Here is a 27,481-nt window from a genome sequence, read left to right as displayed (position 1 = left end):
ATGCCAAAACTGAATGAATTAGTGAGTGAGTTATGACAGAAAATGTCAAAATGTGCATGCAGTAGTTTCTTTTTTTTAAATATTTTATTTAGGGCAGCCCTGGTGACACAGCGGTTCAGCGCCGCCTGCAGCCTGGGGTGTGATCCTGGAGACGTGGGATCGAGTCCCACATCAGGCTCCCTGTATGGAGCCTGCTTCTCCCTCTGCCTGTGTCTCTGTCTCTCTCTCTCTCTCTCTGTGTGTCTATGAAAAATATTTTATTTATTTATTCATGAGAGACACACACACAGAGAGAGAGAGAGACAGAGACACAGGCAGAGGGAGAAGCAGGCTCCAAGCAGGGAGCCTGACATAGGACTTGATCCCGGGACTCCAGGATCACGCTCTGGGCCAAAGGTAGGCACTAAACCACTGAGCCACCCAAGGATCTCCCGCATGCAGTAGTTTGTTGTGGCTGGCATAATAAATTATCTCAAACTTGGTGGCTTAAAACAGTAACAATTTATTCTCTCAGGGTTCTATAGGCCAGAAGTCCAAAATAAAGGTGTCAATAGGGCTATTTTCTCCAAAGTGTCTAGAGGGGAATCCTTCCTTATCTCTTCCAGCTTCTGGTAGTACCAGGCATTACTTGGCCTATGGCTGCCTAACTTCAATCTTTGCTTCCATTTTCACAAGGCCTTCTCCTCTTATGTTTTTCATAAGGCTATCATTCGATTTAAGACCCACATGGATAACCCAGGATAATCTCTTCTCAAGACTCTATTATGTCTACAAAACCTTTTTCCAAATATGGTAATATTCACAAGATGCAGGTATTAAGATATGAATACATTTTTGGGGGGACCACCACCAAACACACAACATTGTGTGTAGAAATTAATCTGCTAAGAAAGCTAAACCAGAGTAATACATGGGAATCAGAGTTTCTTGTCATAAAGAAAGTGGAGATTAAAAAAAAAGAAAAGAGGGAAGGAAGGAAAAAAGGAAGGGAAGGGGAAAATGGAGGAAAGATGGGAAGGAGGGGAGATTTTCTGATCCCAGCAGTCCCCAAGTCTGTCATGAGGCCAGGTAGGTTGGTTCAAGTGGAATATCCAAGGACTCTTGACCACTTTGGAATAATATAAGGAGCAGAGAACATAGTGAGAATGAGTCCCTTGGGTTCAGAGAAAGGCAATCCAGACACTCAAGCACTGACATAGCCCATTTTTTGTGGCAATCAGAAATTACTAATCCATCCTCAGTGGCAGTTGGAAAATAATATAGATCATATGCAGAAAAGTCTGACCTTTACTATTTCCGAATAGACTACACTAGACCAGTGTATGTGAAAATGGTTTTGAGAGAAAAATAATTCCTTTAGATAGAAGAGATGAGATCTGATATGTCTCATTGGGGAAATTGAACTCCACAGGAAATGCTGAAACTTACACCTTAACAATGGCTAATGATGTCAGAGACTATAGTAAAAAAAAAAAAGTTTTTTTTAATAAAATTAAGTAGATGGGATGCCTGGGAGGCTCAGTGTTTGAGCATCTGCCTTCAGCTCTGGGCACGATCCCAGAGTCCAGGGATCTAATCCTACATCAAGCTCCCTACGTGGAGCCTGATTCTCCCTCTACCTATGTCTCTGCCTCTCTCTCTGTGTCTCTCATTAATAAATAAATAAATCTTTAAAAAAAAAAAACTATTTCCGAAAACCTGTAAGTACAATGATCCAAGTAGACCAGTCTGAAATTAATGAGAGGGATATAGAGGTAAGGTGTTGTAGCAAAAGGTAAATACACAAAATTCAATAGGTCTCTTATCCACAAACAAAAATCACTCAGCACATATGATGAAAATACAAACATAGTAAAAACAGGAGCAATAATATGATTGCTAGGCATAACCTCATTGTATCTTTTCCAGACATCTAAGAAGAGGCAGCATTTCCTAAAGAACAACAACCTGGACTGCATAATTTATTAGGTACCTATACCAAGGGATGAGCAAAGTCTTATCAGGCAGCATACATCATACAGACCTGTGGAATATTTTATTTAATTCTCATAGTCCCTTATTGTGTAAAGTTATTATGCATTTGCAGCACGTGGTTGTTTTCTGTTTGAATGAGGCTGTATATTTAAAATACTTTTGTTACCTGAAATGTGAAAAATACACATAAGTGATTATATTGTCACCACAATTATTTCCATACCCACCAACCCAAATTCATTATTGACAGTGATATCCTATTCAGAAATTACTTAAAAATATTTTTTGAAAAGTTCTTATTATTAGTGAAGATTAACACCCACGTTGCATCTCCAATGTTTAGTGCTTCTATCTCTCTATTGTGTCTGGAGTCCATGTGGTTACCATGGCCCAAATGTATCAACTAAAAGCAAAATTGTTCCCATTGCTGACAACCAGACTACATATCTAATAAAAAGTGATTATTAAATGTGTTCTTATTTTTACTAATCAAGGTAGTAGTAGTAATATCTTTTGTACTACCATTAATACTATGAAGAGAAGAAAGAAAAAGAGTAGTTATATTGCAGAACTGGTGACTTACCAAGCATACAGTGTTTTAGGAGCTTTTAGGTGGATTATCTCTTAACCCTCAATAAACCTGTATCACTGAATCTTGTACTAACTGAAAAACACAGGTTTATCATGAGGATTAGGCAACATGAGTAGATACTTTTGAAACTTGAAAAGTAACAGATAAATTAATAAACAGATTAATTATTTAAACAGATAAATTATATTATCACAATGCAAAATTCTGTACCTAAAAAAATTATTCTGACATGTTCATTTCCTATTTACAACCTACTTAATCACCAGGATGTATGCTTTCTTTTCTGCTTCTATTAGCGATAGTTCACCACCATTATTTAGTTGTTTTCCTTTAAACCAAGATGTATGCTTTCTTTTCTGCTTCTATTAGCGATAGTTCACCACCATTATTTAGTTGTTTTCCTTTAAACCAAAAAGTCTCCAGTATTGATGCTTTAGTTGGAGGATTAGAAAAACTTACAGGGGATGGCAGGAGAGCACTTTCAATCCATTATGGGAAAGGAGAGTCTTCAGAATTGAGATGATCCCTTGCAACTCACTGATTATTATGATATAGAATGAGGCTTTATTTACTATAACTCACAAAATATAAAGCTATCATTCTCTACCTAGAAATATGTGAAATACAGTGACAACCATGCACAGTTAAAGCTGAGAGGAAATTAGAGAACATTTAAATATTGGAGAATGATAATCCTGATTTTAACTAAGAGAGAGCAATGGAATATATAGTGTTTTTTCTTGCATTTGCCTAGGCTGACTAATGATGTGGGTGAACAATAGTTTTCTTTAAAAACTCTATTAGGGAAATTAATTCTTTCCTTAAATTATAAATGAGTTAACACTACTCATTGTGGGACCATGAAAAATATCAATTAATCTCTAAAAATCACCATTGATTCCCTTTTCCAAATATATTATCACTTTGACAACTATGATTTAATGTCTTTGTTTGATATTAACCAAGTGATATCCAACTAGACTATCCATGAAAAGGATACACTAGTTGAGACACATAAGATGCACTGAGAACAATAATGCAATTCTGAAAACAATAGGTTGAAGACCAACTTAATGATAAAATGTTCAATAGAACATGTAATGGAGCAATCTGGAAGTATTCTAAATTCTAACTAAAAAGCACCATTTAATTATCTCATATACTATATAGAGAGAGGTTGAAATATACGACCTGCATATATAACTTGCCATTTCATGGGTATTTGTGGATGGTCCAAGGAGAAAAGATGTTGCATAATCATGGAGCATAGTATGCACCATCAAGATGTAAAATTGAATATTGGCCTGTATATGTTTGTATGCATGTGAACGATGATATTAAAAGATAATCAGAATCTTAAAATTAACACATAGAGTGAAAGGCCTGTAGGAGAGATTACTAAATATTTCCTTACTGGTCAATAATTATGCTGAAATATTGTTGCATTTAATATGGAAATTAAATAGAACACCATGCACATATTTGACCAACTTGTTACAAGGTGTTTAATAAATCATTTAGTCCATGAGAATTTCTCACATGTTAACAGGTGATCAAAGGACTTACTATCATCATGAGTAACATAGGTTGTATTAAGAGCAATAGTAACAAGGATGATAATTATAAAAAGGGGGAAAAGGATGTTAAATATCTAAAAAGGATAAACATTTGCTAAATGCTTCCTTAGTATTTTTTGCATGTAGTATGCTTAGGGACTTCCTGTAGATAAATTCATTTCATCAGCACAACAAATGCGTGGCATGGAAATCACTATTAATCTGTAACATAAGTTTGTTGTGAAGATCAAATGAGGTGACAAATTAAAATATTTTAGAAATCCAAAATGGGAAATCAGCAAGAACCATTATGTCATAATTGCATAGCATCCCATATCTAACAAAATAGTTATGTGTGCATTTATTGATTACAAACTACCTATCTGAAAGGAAGTAAGTTCTGTAAGTGCTTCTTGTTAAAATTAACACCCACCTGTTCATAACTAGACACAGAAATGCACAAACATACACATGCACTGACATATCTACACAAAATATTTTAGCTTCTTCTATTAATGGTTGATATATGTTTGTTGGATCATAGGCAAGGTTTTAAAATTAGGGTACATGGCAATTAATTTTGTTAATTCAAAGCTCTGCAATGTAGGACATTCTCCACATTTTATGTAAGACAATGAGTTATATAATGAGAACAATAGAGTCTTCACTGAAAGTTTGATTAGGATATGGAAAAAATGGAAACAAATTTATTCCATTCACCTTATGTAGGATGTTTAAAAGGAATTCTGTATTTTTCAAGGTTCTCATTCTTTAAAAAGATTAGAAATATTTAATATTATATTAATATTAAATTATTACTATCAACATTTATTTAATGATTAGGCTGAAGGCTTTGGTAACCAATTGTGTATTATTCCATTGAATCTTCAGAAATCCCCAATAATGTAAAATTTTTGTTAATTTTAATTCATAATCTTCTTTTGAAGATTGAGGTAAAATATGTAATATATTCCTTTTTTTAAAGATTTTATTTATTCATGAGATACTCAGAGAGAGAGAGAGAGAGAGAGAGGCAGAAACACAGGCAGAGGGAGAAGCAGGCCCCATGCAGGGAGCCTGACATGGGACTCAATCCCGGGACTCCAGGATCACACCCTGGGCTGAAGGCAGTGCTAAACCACTGAGCCACCCTTGCTGCCCTATGTAATACATTCCTGATACTATATTTGTTTCTGTACCAATTAAATCAAAATTATTAGTGAAATGATTATTTCCTTTTCAAAAACCACTAATATATACACTCAATACTCTTTTCTATTACTGGAAATAAATACTGCTATTTCGTACCCCTAGCTTAATAGCCAATGGCTGACTGGAATTCAGGTGGCTTCCAAGGGCCAGTTGTATGGTAGCAAAGTTGCTCCAGTCACTGCAACTGGTATTAGTTACTAGGGTGTCTTAGTCAGCTTGGGCTGCCATAACAAATATCATAGACTGGGTAGATTAAATGACAGAATTCATTTCTCACAGTTCTGTACTCCAGGGAGTCTAAAATCATGATAGATTTTTCATTCTGAGGCCTCTTCTCTTGGCTTGCAGATAACTGCCATCTCACTGTGTACTCACATGACCTCTTCTCATGTGCAAAGAGAGAGGATGGAGGAGAGAGCAAGATCTCTGGTCTATCTTCTTATAAGGGCACTAATCCCATCAGACCAGAGACTTGTCCTCATGAGTTTATCTCATTGTACCTCTGAAAGGCCCATCTTCAAATATCATCACATTGGAGGTTAGTGCTTCAACATACGAATTTTCAGAGGACACAAACATAACACCGGCAATATGTAAGTAGGCTCCATGTGAAGTCTTTACTTAATGACAGCCTCCTAGATGAACCACTAAAAGAAGCCTGACAAGTAGCATTGGCAATATTAGGCACCAAAGTATATAATGGACTGGGTGTGCATTCTTTTAAAATGACTAAGAACACAATGGAACAAAATGACCAAGTGATTTGGATCTCAAATTTAAAAATCAAGGTTTCTATTGGCAACAATTAACTCTTCCCACAAGCCATTGTTTATGGTTTCCAAAAATTTATTTTAAAATTAACTGCCTATATCTATATATTTACTTACCCGTCTAGTGATATATTCATCTTGACATGGCTCATATTCAGGTTTGGTAGAACCCGTAAAGTGTCCCCTGGTGGAAGCATTTACTCTTAAGAAACAAAACGTCTAAACTAGGAGAGCCTGAGCATGTAGAAACAAGAAACACAAATTCTGGAAGTGAATGATTGTGTTGGCCCCAATACATATGTATTCTAGCTATTAGGAACCTTATACCACATGAGGCGCCTGGCTGGTTCAGTTGGAAGAGCATGTGACTCTTGATCTAAGGGTCATGAGTTCAAGCACCACGTTGGGTGTGGAGATTACTAAAATAAAATAAAAACAAACTTAAAATAAAGGAATACAGTACCACATATAAGTTGTTGAGATATGAGTATATATTCCACATTCTGGAGGACAGTATTCCAACTCTACCGCTGTTCTCCTTTTGATGTCCTACCTGAGACTTTCACAGGCCATTCAATGTATTGGGCCAACTGATGCTGGATTTGTGTTGTATTATCAAACCAGTGGTCATGTATCTGTTGCCACACCTTCTTCACTATAAAATAGTCCCTTGAATCAGGCATTTTGTATGCTTTAAATTGTGATATCAGCAGAAATACTGAGGGCAGAGAAAACAAGCTAAACCCATATCTGGAGAAGGTGTCAATTTTGTTAAAGACAAATCATACCCTCCTCTATGGTAGAGTGGTCTGAAATCATTAACTAGCCACAGAGATTCTGGCTGTTCTCAGTGAGTACTCCATGCTTTTTGAACCCATGTATTGCCTCCTTCTCTACCATTGTAACTACTCCACTCCATACATACATTGTGCAGATATTGGGGTGGACCAAGGAGAGAAGCTGGCTGACATGCACAGAACAAGTCAAAGATAAGGTTGTGCAAATGTAATTTGGAGATCCAAATGTGTCTGCCATACCTGGACTCAAAGGTGGTCTTTGCTAAATGGAGTTGCCATTCTCTCATCCATGACCTTGCCAGAAGCAACAGCAGCAGGAAGATGTCCTCCATATCACTTCTACCTCACAAGTAATCTAACAAGTCTGTCTAATTGATAGAACCTAATTCACTATCAGAGCTCTAACTGTAATTGGGAAGGTAGAACAGAGGTTCAGTTAATCAATCCACAATATCTACTCTTTATTAGAAATTTATGTACTTTTACACAAAATGAAATTAGTCTATTATTCTTAGTTATCTTTACTAGGTTTGTGTTAATATTTTTCTAGCTTCTTAAAATTAATTTAATATCTATGCATGTTTGTGTATGCCTGGATTAATTTGTATAGCATAAGAGATGCCTATTCTTTGAAGATGTTTGGGAGATATTTAACAATCTTTCTAATTTCTTTTTATACTTAATATTTTTATAATAATAACAATTGTTTCACATCTGTGAGAGGAATAGTATAGGCCATGCCATGATAACAAATAAACCAAACAACTCAATATGATCAAATGGTTGCATAGGGCATTTCTCCTTCATATGGTAACTCTTAAGTTGCTTTGAGTTTTAGCACTGCTATCTCCACCTAAGACATCCTCTTTTACCACAAAAAAGGAAGAAAATACATAAAAGCAATTAAATGTTCCTGTCACTTGTCCTCACAACCCATTGGCCAGCATTAGTCATATGGCTCTATTTACATCTGGAGATGGTAAATGTGATCTTCTATATGACTGAGGGGTAGACGAGAAATTGATAATGGTGAACACTAATAATCTCCATCATAGTCTCCCAAATGTTTGCTTCATTCTTCTTTCCAAAGGGAAAACATACTTACCTCCTCCCCAAAGAAGACTGTTAAGAAAGCCAAGAAGTCCCTCAATCTGCCATCTACAAGCTTGGAAACCAGGAAAATCAGTGGTGTAATTCAAATAGTCTGAAGGCCTAAGAACTGGGGGCTGATGGTGTAATTCCCAGTCTGAATCTGAGAGCCCGAGAACCAGAGTATTGATATACAAAGGCAGGAGAAAATAAATGTTTCAGCCTAAGCAGAGAGAATGAATCGCCCTTCACCTTTTTGCTCTGTTAATGCTCTCAATAGATTGATGGATGCCCACCCACATTGGTGAGAGCAATCTACTCAGTCTACTTATGCAAATGCTGATCTCTTCTGGAGACATCCTCACAGACACATCCAAAAACAATGTTTTACCAGCTATCTGGGCATCTCTTAGCCCAGTCCAGCTGACACATAAAGTGAACCATCACACCAATCAAAACCAGCAGCAATCAACAAACACTACTACCACTCCCCTGAGCAGTATTAACATTTTTTTTAGTCTCTTCATCTATATTTCCCTACTAGCATTATTATCCAAACTCTTCCCTTATACTTGCAAATTCCCTAATCATTTGTGCTAAGTCTATTACAGCTTCATCTTGCCATTAAAAATTCCTACCATGAAACCACTTAGCCAACGTCACACTTCACGTTTTTGTTATATCAATACCACACTTTCAGTACCAGTTTCTGTATTAATCAGGCAGGTTAAGCTAGCCTGTGGTAACAGTCCTACAGTTTCAGTAGTTTAACACAACAAAAGCATGCTTCTGATTCACACAAATTACATTGTGGATTCAGGAACTTCTCCAGAATATCTTCTCTCTGTATGGTAACTGAGTAATCAAGGTACTTTAAACTTGAAGCTCTAGTATCTCAACGCAAGGCCTCCTCAGTTGCTGCAGCTAGAGAAGAGAGGTGGCAAGAGAGTTGCACATTAGCAATTAAATATTTCTTTTTTTAAGATTTTATTTATTTATTCATGAGAGACACAGAGGGAGAAGCAGGCTCCATGCAGGGAACCTGACATAGGACTCGATCCTGGGTCTCCAGGATCACACCCTAGGCTGAAGGTGGTGCTAAACCACTGAGCCACCCAGGCTGCCCTAGATATTTCTTTTTTAAATTCTTAACTTTAATTCCAATTAGTTAACATACAGGATTATATTAGTTTCAGGTGTACAATATAGTGATTGAACAATTCCATACATCACTGTGTGCTCATTATGACAAGTGCCTTCCATAATCCCCATCACCTATTTAACCTATCTTCCCATCCCCCTCCCTTCTGGTAACCATCAATCATCAGGTTGTCCTTTATAGTTGAGTCTATTTTTTTTTATTTTTCTCTCTTTCTCACTGTTTCCTTTTGCTTGTTTGCTTTGTTTCTTGAATTCCACATGAGTGAAATCACATGGTATTTGTCTTTCTCCAAATGCCTAATTTTGCTTAGCCTTACACTCTCTAGCTCCATCTATGTCATTGCAAATGGCAATATTTCATTCTTTTTTATGAATGAATAATATTCCATCACACACACACACACACACACACACACACACACACCACCTCTTCTTTATTCATCCATCAATCAGTGGACACTTGGTCAGCTTCCATAATTTGACTATTGTAGATAACACTGCTAGAGACATAGGGGCTCATGTATCACTTTTAATTAGTGTTTTTGTATTCTTTGGGTAAATACCCAGTAGTGTGATTGCTGGATCATAGGGTAGTTCTATTTTTAACTTTCTGAGGAAGTTCCATACTGTTTTCCACAATGGTTGCACCAGTTTGCATTCCTACCAACCATATAATAGGGTTCCTTATTCTCCACATCCTTACCTGTTTCTTGTTTTGTTGATTTTAGCCAATCTAACAGGTGTGAGGTGATATCTCACTGTTTTAATTTGCATTTCCCTGATTGTAAGTGCTGATGAACATCTTAGCAATTAAATATTTCAACCTGAAAACAAAAAATATAATTTCTGTTCATAGCCTATTGTCCAGAATTAGTTACTGGCCCTAATTACGAGAGGGCTAGGAAGAATACCCTTCCAATGTGCATAAAATGGAGAGGGACCAGGTACTGTTGAACTCCAGTAATGTATATCTCAGATACTATTGGAAATATTATAGCTTATAGGTAAAGAGTACAACTGGAGTTCACAAGCCCTAAATTTAAGCCCTAGCTTTGCTATTTGCTACCTAACAACTGGCTTAAGCCCCGAGCCTTGGTTTGAAGTACAGATAATAATAGCTATCTAATTGGATAATTATTTGTTTTAAATGATATTATGTGTGTATACATTGCTTAGCACAGCTCCTGGCACACAGGAAGCATTCAACTTATTGTTCTACAAACTGCATGGTGCATAAAGACATTGTGATCCACTAAGCTGTGATCATGACCAGTAAAATTTGCTGCAGATAATCTCAGGGACATCATGGCAGTACCACTTGTAATATACACATTATGACAGTTTTCAGTTATTTGCCAGTCTTTAGCAGACTTGGAAAATACTGACACTGTTACACTCCCCACAATAAATTAGAGTGAAGACCATGATGACAGCAAAGTATTGACAAGAAGAAAATTAATGTGACAGAGGCTATTTCATTTTGCTAAAATATCAAATTTTGTAGAACAGTGGTCATTTACTATAATCAGGAGCTACTCCAAAATTACATGGTGAAATAGAAATTCAAAAAAGAAACACATAGCAAAAGCAAGTAAATGACCCTGAAGAGCCCCTCAAAAGAGCTATTTGTAACATCCTTTTTATCTGGCTTCTGCAAATGCTATTACAACACCTCCTGAGTAATTTTATCTAACTTCATCAGTCATCAGTGAGGATTTTTTAATAAATAAAATTTCATAATTCTTATTACTGAAATGATATTTTGGCCCTTCTAGGGAAATAAGTGTGTATTACAAATATAGATTTTTCTGCGAAATGACTCATAAGTTAAACACATTTTATTTGTTCATGGCACTAAATACTCAGGATTTATTAAGCAGTATGTTATTTTTCCTACTTTTAGATACTAAATTTATTGTAAGTTTTAAGCTTATAATAAATGATATATTCATATCAGACAAAAGCTTTTCAAATATGTATATTTTTTTCAATCTGTGATCAAATGTTCTTTAAGAATTATAAAATTTTTTTAAAAGAATTATAAAATTAGCATGTGTTCACTGAAAACAGTGGGAAAAAATGATCTTATCATAAATATGTATATTTATACACACACACACACACCCCTTTTCCTTCCAAACTCCAGAAATCTACTATGAATTATTCTATACTTTTATCAATATTATGTGTGTGTATGTATTTTACTTGGTGTATCATGAATATCTCTCTAAGTCATTGATATAGATATAACTTATTCTCCTCTGGTAGCTGAATACTCTATTATGAATACACAACAATTTGTTCAGGCTTCCGCCCAGTGAATATTAGTTTCCAATATATTCTGTTATAGACAATGCTTCACTAAGCAATCTTGTATGATCCAGCAATTCCACTTTTGGGTATTTATCTGAAGAAAACTAAAACATTAATTTGAAAAGTTATGTGTATTCATATGTTCATTGCAGCATTATTTACAATAGCCAAGATATAGAAGCAACCTAAGTGTCCATTGGTAGAAGAATGGCTAAAGAAGATGTGGTATGTATCTACAATGGAGTATGGCTCAGTCATAAAAAAAATGAAATCTTACCATTTGCAACAACATGGATGGAGCTACAGGGTATTATGCTAAGTTAAATAAATGAAAGAAAGGCAAATACCATATGATTTCACTTATATGTGGAATCTAAAAGTTGAAACAAATGAACCAAAAAAGCAAAACAGAAACAGACTCATAGATACAGAGAACAATCTGGTGGTTGCCAGACGGGAGGTGGTAAGGGTTAGGCAAAATAGAAGAAGGGGATTAAAATGTATAGACTTCCAGTTACACAACAAATAAGACGCGAGGTTGTAATGTACAGCATAGGAAATAAAGTTAATAATACTGTGATAGGGGATCCCTGGGTGGCTCAGCGGTTTAGCGCCTGCCTTTGGCCCAGGGCGCGATCCTGGAGTCCCGGGATCGAGTCCCACATCGGGCTCCCGGCATGGAGCCTGCTTCTCCCTCCTCCTGTGTCTCTGCCTCTCTCTCTCTCTCTCTCTCTCTCCTCTCTCTCTTTCTATCATAAATAATAAATAAATCTTAAAAAAATAATACTGTGATAACTTTGTATGGTGACAGATGGTTAGCTAGATTTATTTTGGTGATCACTTTGTAATGTGTAGAGATGTTGAATCACTGTGTTGTATATGTGAAACTAACAATATTGTGTATCAACTACACTTCAATAAAAATAAAAGCGTTCTTATGCTTATATCCTGTATCAATAAAAATACGCACTTCACAGTGACAGAGTAGAAGAGAGGAAAAGAGAGTTACATTTCTCTTGGTACAGAATCTGAAGTGAAAAATATCTGGGATAATATATACCCAAGCTATTTATGGATAATATCTTGAAAAAGGGCCTAGGAGTGGGGTCACAGGGAAATTAAATATTATTTTACAGCTGTTCCCTGATATTTGCTTGTCTAAAACATACACTACCTTTATACTCAGAAAAGTAAATGAAATGAAAAATTTAGAGATTTGCAGAAATTATTCCTTTTGCAACTAATTATTAAAGTAACGATATAGGCAGTATGAAAGTAGAAGGATGTTAAGTATGCTGTGGAGGGTTTTTAAAAATTATTTTCAAATAGTTTATTTAAAAAATGTATCAACAGGGACACCTGGGTGGCTCAGTGGTTGAGCATCTGTCTTTGGCTCAGGTCATGATCCCAGGGTCCTGGGATCAATTCCTGTATCAGTCTCCCCAGTGGGAGCCTGCTTCTTCCTCTGCCTATGTCTCTGCCTCTTTCTGTGTGTCTCTCATGAATAAATAAATAAAATCTTTTTTTAAAGTGTATCAACAGTATATTAGTTCCTGGGGCTGCCATAACAAAATACCACAAACAAGGTGGCTTGAAACACCAGAAATTTATTCACAATCTTGAAGGCTAGAACTCCAAGATCAAGGTGTCAGCAGATCCATACTCTCTCTGAAGGTTGTAGGGGAGAAACCCTTCCTTGCCTCTTCTAGCCTCTGGTAGTTATTGGCAACTAATGAATTCCTTTGCTTGTAAATGCATCATTCCAATCCCTGCTTCTATCTTCACGTGGCCTTCTCCCCTTTGTGGCTTTGTCTTACCATGGTATTTCTCTTTCTGTATCTATATCTCTCCTCTTCTCTCCTTATAAGGACACTAGTCATATTCAATTAGGATCCTAAGCCAGTATGATCTCATCTTAACTTGATTATATCAGCTAAGGTCCTATTTCCACATAAGGTCACATTGATAGGTAACAGAGTTCAGGACTTCAACATGTCTTTTGGGGAGATACAATTCAGGCCACAGCAATAGAATAATAATGTGGAAGTTTATAGACCTAAATATTAATACCAAATGTCTCTGGGTTATATATATTTCATTCTTTGTAATTTTCAGCATATTTTAAGATTATTCAATGAACATTTATAAAAACTAACATTTATAAAGTTGAAATGGCCTATTACATTTTGTTACACACACACACACACACACACACACACACACACACAGAGCCTTATCCTTAGGTGAAGATGGAATTTTCCATGGAGCTAGTTTGGTTAGTAGAGTGCTGCCTATGTACTTGATATCAAGAGTTGTCTGACTCCTTGGAGTGTGTTTCTCTTAACATCTCTCTCTTCAGATAACAGTATTATAATCAGAGTAAAAGGAACTGAAAATGTTACATCCCATTTTGTTAGACACACCACATCTCACACATGAACACATATACATCCTTGTCTTTAGTTAAGAACACAATTTTCCATGGCTGAGCAGTGGAGCCTATACATCTTTTGTCTCTAGTTGCCTGACTAACCTGGGGGTGTCTTCCTTGTCATCTACTTATGTAGATGACTAGCTCTGGACAACCAGTGCTTTTATGCTTTCTAAGGGGAGAAGAGAGATTGTGGAGGGGAGAAAGAGAATGAGGAAGAGAGAAAAGATATAAAATTTTATTTTCTCACTGGTTATGATACTGTAAGAATTCTTTTTTTTAAGATTTTATTTATTTATTCATGAGAGACACAGAGAGAGAGAGAGGCAGAGACACAGAGGGAGAAGCAGGTTCCATGCAGGGAGCCCGATGTGAGACTCGATCCCAGGACTCTGGGATCATGCCCTGAGCCAAAGGTAGACACTCAACCACTGAGCCACCCAGGCGTCCTGATACTGTATGAATTCTTTACCTGTATACATATATACCTACATACAATGGAATACTAAAGTAGCCTTATAAAATGATTAAAGTTGAACTCCTTGAAGTGATGTGGAGTGATACCAAATTATATGAAAGAAAGAAATTTAAAAATAGCATGGTTCAATGATTCCTCTTTCGGAAAAAAGAAATGATGCGAAAAACTGACCCCATTGTGTTACACACCCCTCTCCTTATTTTTCACTTATGGTAGAGAAACCATTCTTGAATCCAAAAAGACTGCATTATAGACATAGTGGTTTAGTTGAATGGTGGTTTAGACTCTGATTCCTTCCTAGTTAGCAATGCAAGCTACAGTTATGACTTCAACACTTTTGTAATTTCTACTTTTCTAATAGATTTGGAGGAAGAGTGAGAATTAGTGATTTGAAATGTAGCTTATGACACAATTCATAGCATGGTTAGGACTACCTTCAAAGATTCTACCACAAAGATGGTAGGGTGTGAGTAATGAGTGATAGGAAGAGAAGGCCCACCTGCTGTAAATATAGATCGACATGGGTTCTGATTTGGTTGTCCCCACTTCCCAGCTGTGTGACCTGGGGTGTGAGCCCAATAGTATTCAGTTTCTTGCCCCCTTGCAACATTGTGCTAGGTCTTTTTTCTAATTTATATATCCAAATAGATGAAAAATGAAATCTCTTTATTATTTATATTTGGATTTAATTAATTGTTAATGAGGTTGAGTGTTTTTGAGTAGGGCAGGGGAGGGCTGTTTGGTTTTTACATAACCATCAGTCATTTTTATTTTGTTTGTGGGAGTGTCACTTCCACTCGAATTTCATTGGCCAAAGTCAATCTATGGCAATGCCTAAATCCAAGGAAGTTGAGAACAATCAAACCACATACCTAGAGTGAGAATCAGAAATACTAGGCAAACAAAGATATTGACAACTATAGATAGATTTCCAGAAGTGGAATTGCTTGGTCAATGACAGGCATATTTGAAATTTACATAAATATAACTTTCAGTGTTCAAAAAGGATACAGCAATCAAATTTCAATAAAAATGTGCAAGAGTACCTATTTCCACACAACCTTTCCAGCTCTGGATACTATCAATTTTTTAAAAATATTTTTAGTGAAATACAACATACCTACAGTATATGTATGTTCAATGTACAGCTTGATATTTTGTTTACAAAATAAACACACCCATGGAACCAACTCCCAGATCAAGATATAAAACATCACCTGCACTCCTCCATGTCCCTCTCTGTCATTATTAGCTCCACAATGTAAACTACTATTTTGACTTATATCACCATAGATGAGTTCACCATAGATGAGTTTTGCCTATTTCTGAACTTTATATAAAATGGAATCATACATGCATATTCCTTTATATCTAACTTCCTTTGTTCAATATTATATTTGTGAAGTGTATCCCATGTTGTTTGTGATAGTACTTCATTCATTTCCAATGATTCTATGATTTTGTTGGATCAATATATAACATCATTAGTTTATTGCTGATAGGCATTTGGGTGATCTACTATTTTGGACTATTACAAGTAACATTGCTATGAACATTCTCATACTTTTATTTTGGTTCACATATATATGCATTTCTGTTGTGCTTATGTACCTGACTGGAATTACTGGGTAATATGGTAAGCTCTAATATGTATAGCCCATCAGTTTTCCAGAGTAATTCTATCAATTTATGTTTCCACCAGCAATGTATTAGTTCCCACATCCTTGCTAACATGTCTACTTTTTTTATTTTAGCATTCATCAATGAATGTAGACTATTATCTGATTGTGATTTTTTTAAATTTATTTATGATAGTCACACAGAGAGAGAGAGAGAAGCAGAGACACAGGCAGAGGGAGAAGCAGGCTCCATGCACCGGGAACCCGACTTGGGACTGCATCCCGGGTCTCCAGGATCGCTCCCTGGGCCAAAGGCAGGCGCTAAACCGCTGCGCCACCCAGGGATCCCTGATTGTGATTTTAATTTGCATTTACTTGATAACTAACAAAATTGAATGCTTATTTATTGTCTTATTGTCCATTTGGAGATTGGATTTTTGATACAGGTCTTCAAAATTTGTCATTAAAAATAATTGGGTTGCCTCCTTGTCACTCCTGGTGTTGCTGTGTGTTCATTAGGTATGGACCTAGTACCTCTTTTGTGAAGCAACAGCTGGGGAGACTGGCGCTCACCGTGGCTGCTGAAAAGACCAAGGAAGGAGTCAAAACTGAGAACAGCGACCATATTAATTTTGAAGGTGGCAGGTCAGGATGGTTCTGTGGTACAGTTTAAGAGGCATACACCACTTAGTAAACTAATGAAAGCCTGTTGTGAATGATAGGGTTTGTCAGTGAGGCAGATCAGATTCCTATTTGATGGGCAGCCAATCAATGAAACAGACACACCTGCACAGCTGGAAATGGAGGCTGAAGATATAACTGGTATGTTCCAGAAGCAGACAGGATGTGTACATTACAAAGGGGACATGCTACCTTACTCTGGAACTGTTTCTCCAGACCGAGAAGACATTCTAAATTAGAAAACTGCAATTCGGGAGGCACCTGAGTGACTCAGTCAGTTAAGCATCTGACCCTTGAATTTGGCTCAGGTCGTGATCTCAGGGTCATGAGACCCTGCATCTGGCTCCATGCTGGGTGTGGAGCCCACTTGAGATTCTCTCTCCCTCTCCCCATGTCCCTATCCCCTCTCTTTCTCTATCCCTCTCTTAAAAAAAAAGAAAGAAAGAAAGAAAGAAAGAAAGAAAGAAAGAAAGAAAGAAAGAAAGAAAGAAAGAAAGAAAGAAAACCGCAATTTGGTTCCACTACATCCTGCCTACTGCAGTATAGTTTTCTCTATTCTTTCATGTTCCCCTTCCCTATTCCTTTATTGTACATATAGTAACTGCACGTGTACAAGCATATTGCATTTTTTAACTAAATGGCCAGTGGTATGTTTTGATCAACATCAAATGGAAATGGGATGAAAAAAAAAAAGGAAATGGGATGGAGAAAAATACTAGTTCTGCAAAAATACACTTTGTCCATTAAGTGACATTCTCATTTGGCTCTCATCTTTATATTCCAGTAAGTTGTTTTGTTCTCACTATTTAACAAAAAAGAACAACATAAAATCCTTGCATACTTGTTCAGTTGGAGAATTTTAATGTTTTTCATTTACCACTGTGAAACCAAGGACAATTTTATAACTTTTTTGTATGTAGCTATTACATACAGGGCAATCTGTCCTTAAGTAGGGATAAAAAAATAAATCCTAGATAGTTTTCCCTTCAAGTCAAGCATCTTGTTGTTTAAATAAACTTGTTTAAAATAAAAATAATAGTAATTAGGTTGCCTTTATCCTTATTGATTTGTTGTTCTGTAATTCTGAATATAAGTCCTTTCTCAGATATAACTATTGAAAATTTTTTTCCCATTCTGTGACTTGTCTTTCACTCTCTTAATAATGTCTTAATTTTAATAAAGTAGAATTTTTTTTGTTTAGAGTTAGTGCTTTTTGTGTCCTTTTTATTTTTTTGTGTCTTTTTTTAAAGATTTTATTTACTTATTCATGAGAGCCACAGAGAGAGAGGCAGAGACACAGGCAGAGGGAGAATCAAGCTCCATGCAGGGAGCCCGACGTGAGACTCAATCCGGGGTTTCCAGGATCATACCCTGGACTGAAGGCAGCGCTAGACTGCTGAGCCACCCGGGCTGCCCTTTTTGTGTCCTTTTTAAAGGATACTTGACTGTACCGAAGTTGCTAAGACATTACCCTATATTACCTTCAATAACTTTCATGTGTTTCACTTTTGATGTATGGTCCATTTGGAATTAAATTTTGTATATAGTTTGAAATAGATGCAAAGAATCATTTGGATTTAATTGGTAACCCAATTGGTCCAGATCCACTTACCAAAGAAAACGGTTTCTCCCCTACTACATCACAATGGATTTTTTAAACCATAACTTGAATGACAGTAGACAGGTAGATCTCTTTTCAGACTCTACTATACCATTGTTCAATTTTTCTATATTTGAAACAATAGAACGCTGGTTAAATTATTATAGCTCTGTAAAATAATGTGATTTCTATAAATCAAACTTTTTTCTAGAAGGTTTTTAATACTATTGTCACTTGCAATTCTATGTAAAATTTAGAATTCATCTGTCAATTTCCATTTTAAAAAGCTTACTGGGATTATTATTTGAATAAGAAATCATATTAGGGAAAATTAACATCTTTAGAATATAGTCTTCCAGTCTATGGCCAGTGTGCAATTCTCTTTTTACTTGGGTCTTTGTTAATTTCTCTCAATGTCTTTGTGGGTTTTTTTGTAAAAGTATTGCACATTTTTTGTTAATTTTAATCCTCAATATTTGACAATTTTTTAAACTAATGCCAATGATACTGTTTTTCATTTTATATTCTGCTTGTCACTAACATATAGTAACCATTTTTGTATGCTGTGATGGTTAATTTTATGTGTCAGGTTGACTGGATTACAGGGTGCCTAGATATTTGGCCAAACATTATTTCTGGGTGTGTCTGTGAGGGAATTTCTGAATGAAATTAGCATTTAAATAGGTGGACCCATGAAGTAGTTTGCCCTCCCTCCTGTGGCTTGGCATCATCCAGTCTGTTGAGGGCCTGAATACAACAACAAAAAGACAGAGGAAGAATCTAGCCTTTCCTGCCTGATTGCTTGAGCTGGGATATCAGTCTTCTCCTGCTGTCCTGGATCTTCATTCTCAGGCCTTCAGACTGACTTAATTACACCACTGGCTTTCCTGGATCTCTAGCCTGCAGATGGCAGATTGTGGAACATCACAACCTCCCTAATTATGTAAGCCAAGTCCTTATAATAAATCTCCTCCTATGAATATCCTATTGGTTCTGTTTCTTTAGAGAACCCTATCCAATACATATAATGATCTTATATCTGGCAAACTTGATAAATATATTTATGAATTCTGATAAGTTTTTTGTAAATACTTTTAGAATTTCCAAACACACAACCATGTCATCTCTAAATAATGAGACACTTATTTCTTCCTTTCCAATCTTTGTAAGCTCCATTTCTTTCTTATTTTCTAAAATATCCAGTTCAAGGTTGATTAGAAATAGTAATACAACCAGGTCTCGTTTCTGATCTTAAAGGGAAAGCTTTCAATATTTTACTATTAACATGCCTTGTGTTGGGTATGTTCTAAAACCCTATATCAGATTAAGAAATTTTTTTCTATTCCTAGTTTTCCAAGATCTTTTCACATGAATAGGTGTTGAATTTTACCAAAGACTTTTTCTGCCTCTGCTGTGATGATCATATATTCTTTTCTGTTAATGTGATGAATTACATTATTGCCTTTTAAATGTTAAACATTCTGGGATGCCTGGGTAGCTCAGCAGTTGAGCATCTGCCTTTGGCTCAGGGCAGGGTCCTGGATCAAGTCCGGCATCCGGCTCCTTGCAGGGGGCCTGCTTCTCCCTCTGCCTCTGTCTCTGCCTCTCTTCCTCTCTGTGTCTCTCATGAATAAATAAATAAAATATTTTTTTAAAAGTTAAACCATTCTTTCATTCCTAGAATAAATTCAACTTGGTTATCATGTACTATCCTCCTAATTCCTGGATTTATATTGCTATTATTTTGTGTAGGAGCTTTGCATCTACATTCACAAAAGATTTAGTCGGTGGTATGCCTTTCTTACAATATCCTTGATAAATAGCCCAGGAACAATTTGAAAAGAATGTGTATTCTACATTTATTACATACAATGTTCTAAATATGTTAGGATATATTTGTTAGTCTTGTACATGCTTCTATACCATAACTTCTTTTGTCTGCTTATTTTAAATCTCCACACATGTTTGTAGATTTATCTATTTATGTTTGGAGTTCAGCTTTCACTTAATACATTTTGGAGCTATTTTATTTTGTGCATACCACTTAAGGTTTTCTCTAACTTGTTTAATTGATCCTTTAATCATTGTGATATATCTAATATCTCTCATAGTGCTTTTTGCCTTAAAGTCTAATTTGTCTTTTATTAATTTAACTATAGCTGCCTCATTTTGGTTCATGTTTGCATGTTATAACTTTTTCAACGCTTACTTTCAAACTTTCTATGTCTTATTTAAGGTATGTCTAAGTCACACATAGTTGTAATTTTTTAAGCCAAGCCTGACAATCTTTGTTTTTCATTGGAGTACATACTCCATTTATATTTAATGTGATTACAGGGAAATTTGGGTTTTAATCTACCATTTTACTACGTGTTTTCTATTTGCCTTCTCTTCTTTATTCTGTTTTTTTTTTCAATCAAGTTGCTTATTACTTCATTTTTAACACTCTTATAACTTCTCTGCGATACATTTTTTTTTTTAACCAGTAGTTTAGTTTCTCACAATTACAACATCCTTCTGGCTTATTAATATAGTGCTTTTACCACTTTCCAGACAAGGAACCTTATAACACTTCAACTCGATTTACACTTTCCCATCTTTTGTGTTATTATTGTGTATTTTAATTGTACAAAAAATTTTAAACTCCAAAAGATACTATTGTTTTTCTTTTGAATGGACAATATTTATGTAGATTGTCTATATTAACTTTTTTAGTGTTCTTGATTCCTTAAATTACCTTGTTTCCATTTGGGATCATTTTCCTTTTGCCTAAATAACTCCCTTTAGTATTTCTTTTAGTGCATGTCTGATAGTTATAAATCCTCTCAATTTTTGTGTTTCCCTTAAACCTTTTTGATTCACCTTCATTTTGAAAGAATTTTTGCTTGGTTGAAACATATGTTGCTCAGCACTTTGGAGATGCCAGGTCATTTTCTCCTTTCATTATTTCTTTTGAAAATTCAGTTGTCAAGATTATTGTTGCTCCTGCAAAGATAATGTGTCTTTGTTCTCTAGTTACTTTAAAATTTTTCTCTTTGTTTCTGGTATCCATCAGTTTTACTTTGATGTACCTATGTCTAGTTTTCTTCCCCACTATATTAGTTTTCTACTGTTGCCATAAACATTACTGTAAACGTAGTGACTTAAGACAATACAAATTTGTTACCTTATACTTCTGTAGGTCAGAAGTCCCGTATGTGTCTTAGTGGCTAATTTAAAGTTGTCAGCAGGGATCAGTTTCATTCTGGAGGCTCTGGGGCAAATCCATTTTTTACTCATTCAAGCTGTTGACAGAATTCAATTTTTTGTGTTTACAGGACTGAGGGCCAGTATTCTTGCAAGCTGTAAGCTGAGGGCCATTTCCAAATTCTAGAGGCCATCTTCATTCCTTGGTTTCTGACCCCCAACTCCATCTTTAAAGCCAACAATGATTGGTCAAGTCCTCCTTTCACATCTCTCACTCCTGCTTTCCTCTTCCACTTTTAAGGGCCCACCTAGATCCAGGGCACTCTTATCTTAAATTCAGTTGATCAACAACATTAATTTCATATACAACTTTACTTCTTCTACCATGTAACATAACAACATACACACAGTTCTGAGGATTGGGATGTGAACATTTTGGGGGGATGAATTAGTCTGCCTGCCATAGTCATTATGCTGCTTTAAATTCATACAGCATATAGAACATGTAGCTTGAGAACTTTCTTCAGTTGCAAAAAAAAAAATCACTTTCTGGATACTAGACCTATTACTATTCTGTCCAGTAATCCTCTCTTCTGTTCTGTTTAATCTTTGTAAAATTTATCCACGGACTCCTTAATTTCAGCTTTTTGATTAATTATTGAATTTTCATTTAATTTTATAATTTTTATATCTCTGGTGAAATTATCATTATTTATTTATTGAACACATTACTCATAGTTACTTTAAAGACCATTTTGTTTACTCCAACTTTTTAATCATCTATGATTTTGTTTCTGTTGTTGTTTTTATTTTTTTTCATTGGTCCTATTTCCTAACATATCTGAAATTTCTTTATTGAATGCTAGACTTTGTGCATAGAAAATTGTAGTGGTTCTGAATGATACCTTCCTCAGGAGAAGATAAAATGTTTTTCCCTAAACAACAGACAAAGTAGGAATAGATTATCTTAACGTAGTTGAGGCTGGTCTATTGCCAGTTTAACCCTACTCACATGGTACAACACTTCCTAGGGCTCAACTAAAAACCTAGGTTGTTTACTAGAGAGTACTTTGGAGATTCCTGAATTCTTATTTTTGCCTTCCCAGCACTCTGTGATATTATGGCTCTATTTAGCTTTGTAGCATTTTTAGCAGCTACTTTATACTTGGTTTCTTTGCCTCTCACCCTGAACAGGCACAGGTTAAAAGTTAGGTAATGCCTCAAGAGAAAATTTCATTATCTTGCCATTTGTGATAACATAGATAAACCTTGAGAGCATTATGCTAAGTGAAGCAAATTAGAGAAGGACAAATCCTGTATAATATCCCTTATATGTGTAATCTACAAAAGCCAAAATCATAGAAGCCAGGGCTGCGGACTGTGGGGTGGGATAAATAAGGTTGGTCAAAAACTACAAACTTCCAGTTATAAGAGGAATAAGTACTGAAGATCTAATGTGCAGTATGATGATTATAGTTAATACTGTAATGAATACTTGCAAGTTGCTAGGATAGCAAAACTTAAGTGTTCTCAGCATAACAACATCAACAAAAAAATGGAGCTGTGAGGTAAGGTTGTGTTAAACAACTTTATTGTAATCATTTCACAATACATATGTGCATCAAATCACATTGTACATCTTAAGCTTAAACAATGTTATATGTCAATTATATCTCAATAAAGATGGAAAAATGTAAGTGGGTTAACATCTGCAATTCAAAATTCCAGCTACCATTTTTGCAGAATTTGATAAGCTGATCCTAAAATTCCTATGGAAATGTATGGGGCCCAGAATAGTTAAAACAATCTTAGAAAAGGGGAACAAAGTCAGAGCACTCACACTTCCCAATCTCAAAACTTACTACAAAGACACAGCTATCAAGACTGTGGGGCGCTGGCATAAGAATAGATCTATACATCAGGGGAATAGTATTGAGAGTCCAGAAATAAACCTTAAAATTGTGGTTGATTGATTTTTTTGACAAGAGTGGCAAGATAACTCAATGGGGAAAGAAGTCTTTTCAACAAATGATGGAACACCTAGATCCACAGACCAAACATGAAGTTGGACATTTACCTCATATCACATAAAAAAATAAATTCAGTATGGAACACAGACCTAAATATAACCACAGAAAACTATTAAACTTTTAGTTAAAAAACATAAGAGTAAGTCTTTGGGACCTTGCATTAGGCAATGGTTTCTTAGATATGACACCAAACGCACAAGCAAGAAAAAATATATATATATTAAAATTTTTTATTCTTTGAAGGACTCCATCAAGGAAGTGAAAAGACAACCCACACAATCAGAGAAAATTTCTGAAAATCACATATCTGGTAAGTGGCTTGTATCCAGAATACATAAAATATATAAAGACCTCTTATGACTCAATAATAAAAAGATAACTCAATTTAAAAATAAGCAAAGGATCTGAATTGACATTGCTCTAAAGAAAATACAAAAATTGTCAATAATAAGCACATTAAAAGATGCTCAAAATTATTAGTCATTATAGAAAGGTAAATGAAAATCACAGTGAAATAGGATGGCTATTTTCACAGCCAATAGGATGGCTACAATAAATCAAGACAGAAAATAACAAATGTTAGCAAGGATGTGGAAGAACTGAAACTCTTGTATATTGCTGGTGGGGATGTAAAATGGCACAACACTTTAGAATAGAGTTTGGCAGTTCCTCAAAAAGTTAAAAATAGAGTTGCCATATGAACCAGCAATTTCAGTCCTAGGTATTTATACAGGAGATCTGAAAACATATGTCCCCACAAATTCTCATGCATTAATATTCATAATGGCCTTATTCACAATAGCAAAAGGTGGAAACAATTCAAATGTCCATCAACTGAGAAATGAATCAACATAAGGTAGTATAGCTACAACACGAAATATTATTCAGCAAAAACAAATAATGAAGTATGCTACAATGTGGATGAAACTTGAAACCATTATGCTAAGTGAAAGAATCCAGGCACAACGTATGTTTCCCTTTATATGAAATGTCTAGAATAGGCAAAGTCATAGTGACACAACAAAATAGATTAGTGTTTGCAGTGACTGGGGCAGAAAGCTGGAATTGGGAATGGCTGCTAGTATGTACATGGCTTCTTTATGGGATGATAAAATGTTCTAAAGTTAGATTACGGTGATGGTTGTAGAATTCTTTGAGTATACCAGAAGCAAGGGAATTTTCTACTTTAAATGAGTGAATTGTACATCCTGTGAATTATATTTCAATAAAGTTGTTATTTTCCAAATAAATTAACATGGCCATTCTTAGGTAAATAGCCTACGGAGAACCAACTTTCTGGCCCACATCTATTTCCAGTAAGGCAACCCAGTGTACACACAAGTGTTTGTATTTTCAGAATGTCATCAAATTTTAGCCACACATTTCGACCAACAGAAATTCTTGAGAGGAGAAACCTAAACACTGAAGCATGCTAGATACCACAAATGAGGATAAGCAGGACTAAATTAATCTGTAGAATCCTGGGAGTTTACTCGCAGTCTCACTTTCTCAATCAGGGAAACAAAGACCTAATAAATTAAAAATGATCAAATCCATATTCTAAAATCCAAATCTCTTATGGATACATAATATTGAGATTCAGAAGAAAAGCTAACACACTGAGATCTATCTAAAAACAGAGGATTTGAATACACAGAAGAGAAGGGGGAAGAGCATCAATTAACTATTGTGCATCTAATATGTACGTAGGATAAGCAAAGGTATGGGGACAAATAGGAGCCTTTATTTGAGATCCTGAGGGGCAAAAGGAGCCTAAAACCACTGTTATGGTAAGCTTGTGTTAGAGAATTTTATATATCTCTTGATATATAGATGTCTATATCTATATCCAACAAATAAATCAGAACATACCGGATATCAGATAGAACAGGAATGTTCTTGATTCCAGTGAGGTAGAGGGTATTGTAAACTATGCAGATTCATCCTTGTATACAGAAGATATTTCGTTAATAAACTCATCAAGAACAGCCTTAAAATTGAAAGATGTTGGAAAAGGGCAGCACTGAGCTGGAGGTTGTAGTGCTCTGGTTGCCAGGCAGCCACCCTCAGGCCCTCTTTTGTTACCGTGGTGATGTTTAGAGAGCTTACCTAAATACTCTTTGAGATAGCATCCGAACTCTCCACATCCCTTTAACACCAACTAGTCGTGCCACTTCTTTTTCTTCCTCCCCCACATCTCTACCCACACTGTCATAATCTTACGAATTAGATGAACCTACAAGTGCACTTCCAATGCCCGATGCCACAGGCTGGGAAATGATGTTGGCTTGCCTACCTAATGCAAATAAATGAAAGGATGGTGAAATGAATGAGAAGATTAAGCAAGATTATTCAAATGAAAATAACAAAAATTATAATAAAATAAGGTTTTTCAAATAAATTGATATGTTTGGGGATAACTTAGGATCCGTTCAGCTTTATGTCATGGAAAGGAGATTGCTTGGTAATCAGGAGACTTGGATAGTAGTTCTGATTCCCTGTCACTTTATCACTGGGTGATCTTGGTCATGTTAGTTCCCTTTTCAGGGCCTCAATTTCTTCATTTGTAGTAAAAGGAGGTTGGACTGGAGCAGTTGTTTTTAAGCTTTTCTGGCCACAATCTAGAGTAAGAAAAACATTCACAACTCAGTATACAAACACACACACACACACGCACACACACACCAACAAATCTGAAACAAAAATTTTACAAAACCATCCTTACTGCCACTTTGTGTGATGTACTCTGACATTCTCTATTCTATTCTTTTTCATTCTTTTAAAGATTTTATGTATTTATTCATGAGAGATACAGAGAGAGAGGCAGAGACAGAAGCAAGCTCCACGCAGGGAGCCCTATGTGGGAGTCAATCCTGAGACTCCAGGATCATACCCTGACCCAAAGAAAGATGCTCAACCGCTGAACCACCCAGGCGTCCCCCTTTTCCATATTTTTAATTGCTGGTTGTTCCTCAGTAAATTGACTTCATGCTCTCAATAATGCCTCACAATGCAGTCTGAAGAACACCACACTAGTGGCTATCTAATGGCTCTACAGTTCTACCATTCTATGATTTTATGTTATGTCATTATCTTCTTTGTAGAATAGTATTAACAATCCCCAGCATTCATTAAACCCTTAGTGTGTGCCAGACACTGTTTTAAGCACTTTACCCATATGAACTTACTTAATTTTTTAACAACTTTGACTACTTTCATTAGCCCAATTTTAAAGATGAGGAAAATTAATGTGGCTATTATCTGCACACTGAATTTAGTAGACTACCAAAATTAATTTCATGATGTATTTTAAGTGTTTCAAATATCGTAGAATATCATCATTTAATAAAAGAAAATATTAGCTTGCCTGCTTTTACTATTTTATGCTTTTGGCAGGAGCACTATAACAGATCATCCAGATCTGAGGGGAGGAAAAAAAATCAATAACCTAAACAATACACATTATTGGCTTTAAAAGTCGTTTACTAACTCTATTGTGTAAGTAACCCTGAAACAGACACTTATAATGCCACGTCGGGGAACATTTATACGTAGGCATGATAACTACCCAAGTAGACACCTTAATTCTTAGGGACAGGCAATATCAGTAGATTGTCAGTAGAACAATGTAAGACTCCAAATGTATGCCCATAGTCATAGTACATCTTTATTGTGTGTAGTAACCTGCCTCCTTAGCGCAGTAGGCAGCACGTCAGTCTCATATTGTGTGTAGTATTGTAAAAAACAAAAGCAAAAAAAAATGGGTGCTATTTTTCCTGATTCCACTAATTAACTACTGAGCATCACTATCAATATTCATCTTTTATGAATTAGCTGGAAGGACATAGAATATGAATACAATACTATTATGCATAAACTTCACTGAGTATATTGTTTAGGGGGTGCTGATAGAGCAGAACAAAAAATTTCAAACCAGTCCTCCTTGGATAAATAATAGAGATACTTGATATTTAATGTCCCTTGCAGTAAAT

At 35.6% G+C, this 27,481-nt stretch overlaps 1 long non-coding RNA gene and 1 pseudogene across 2 annotated transcripts; one reads left to right on the top strand and one right to left on the bottom strand.

Annotated features, from left to right (window-relative positions):
* Nucleotides 1-2,023: 2,023 nt before the first annotated feature.
* LOC144309178 (uncharacterized) lies at nucleotides 2,024-25,543 on the bottom strand. Of its 2 annotated transcripts, none has more exons than XR_013375258.1 (4): nucleotides 25,362-25,543; nucleotides 6,222-6,338; nucleotides 2,558-2,638; nucleotides 2,024-2,140 (listed from the first exon to the last, which is right to left on the bottom strand). It is a non-coding gene; the product is annotated as an uncharacterized LOC144309178 (long non-coding RNA). The 2 variants fall into 2 exon arrangements; XR_013375259.1 differs by lacking the exon at nucleotides 25,362-25,543 and adding an exon at nucleotides 21,440-21,567.
* LOC144308233 (small ubiquitin-related modifier 2 pseudogene) lies at nucleotides 14,894-17,088 on the top strand (annotated as a pseudogene).
* Nucleotides 25,544-27,481: the final 1,938 nt, after the last annotated feature.

This window comes from Canis aureus, chromosome X, assembly GCF_053574225.1.
Source record: "Canis aureus isolate CA01 chromosome X, VMU_Caureus_v.1.0, whole genome shotgun sequence".
In the NCBI taxonomy this organism is placed as follows: Eukaryota; Metazoa; Chordata; class Mammalia; order Carnivora; family Canidae; genus Canis; species Canis aureus.
The sequence above is the reverse complement of the archived record's forward strand: the minus strand, read 5'-3'. Positions and strand labels throughout refer to the sequence as shown.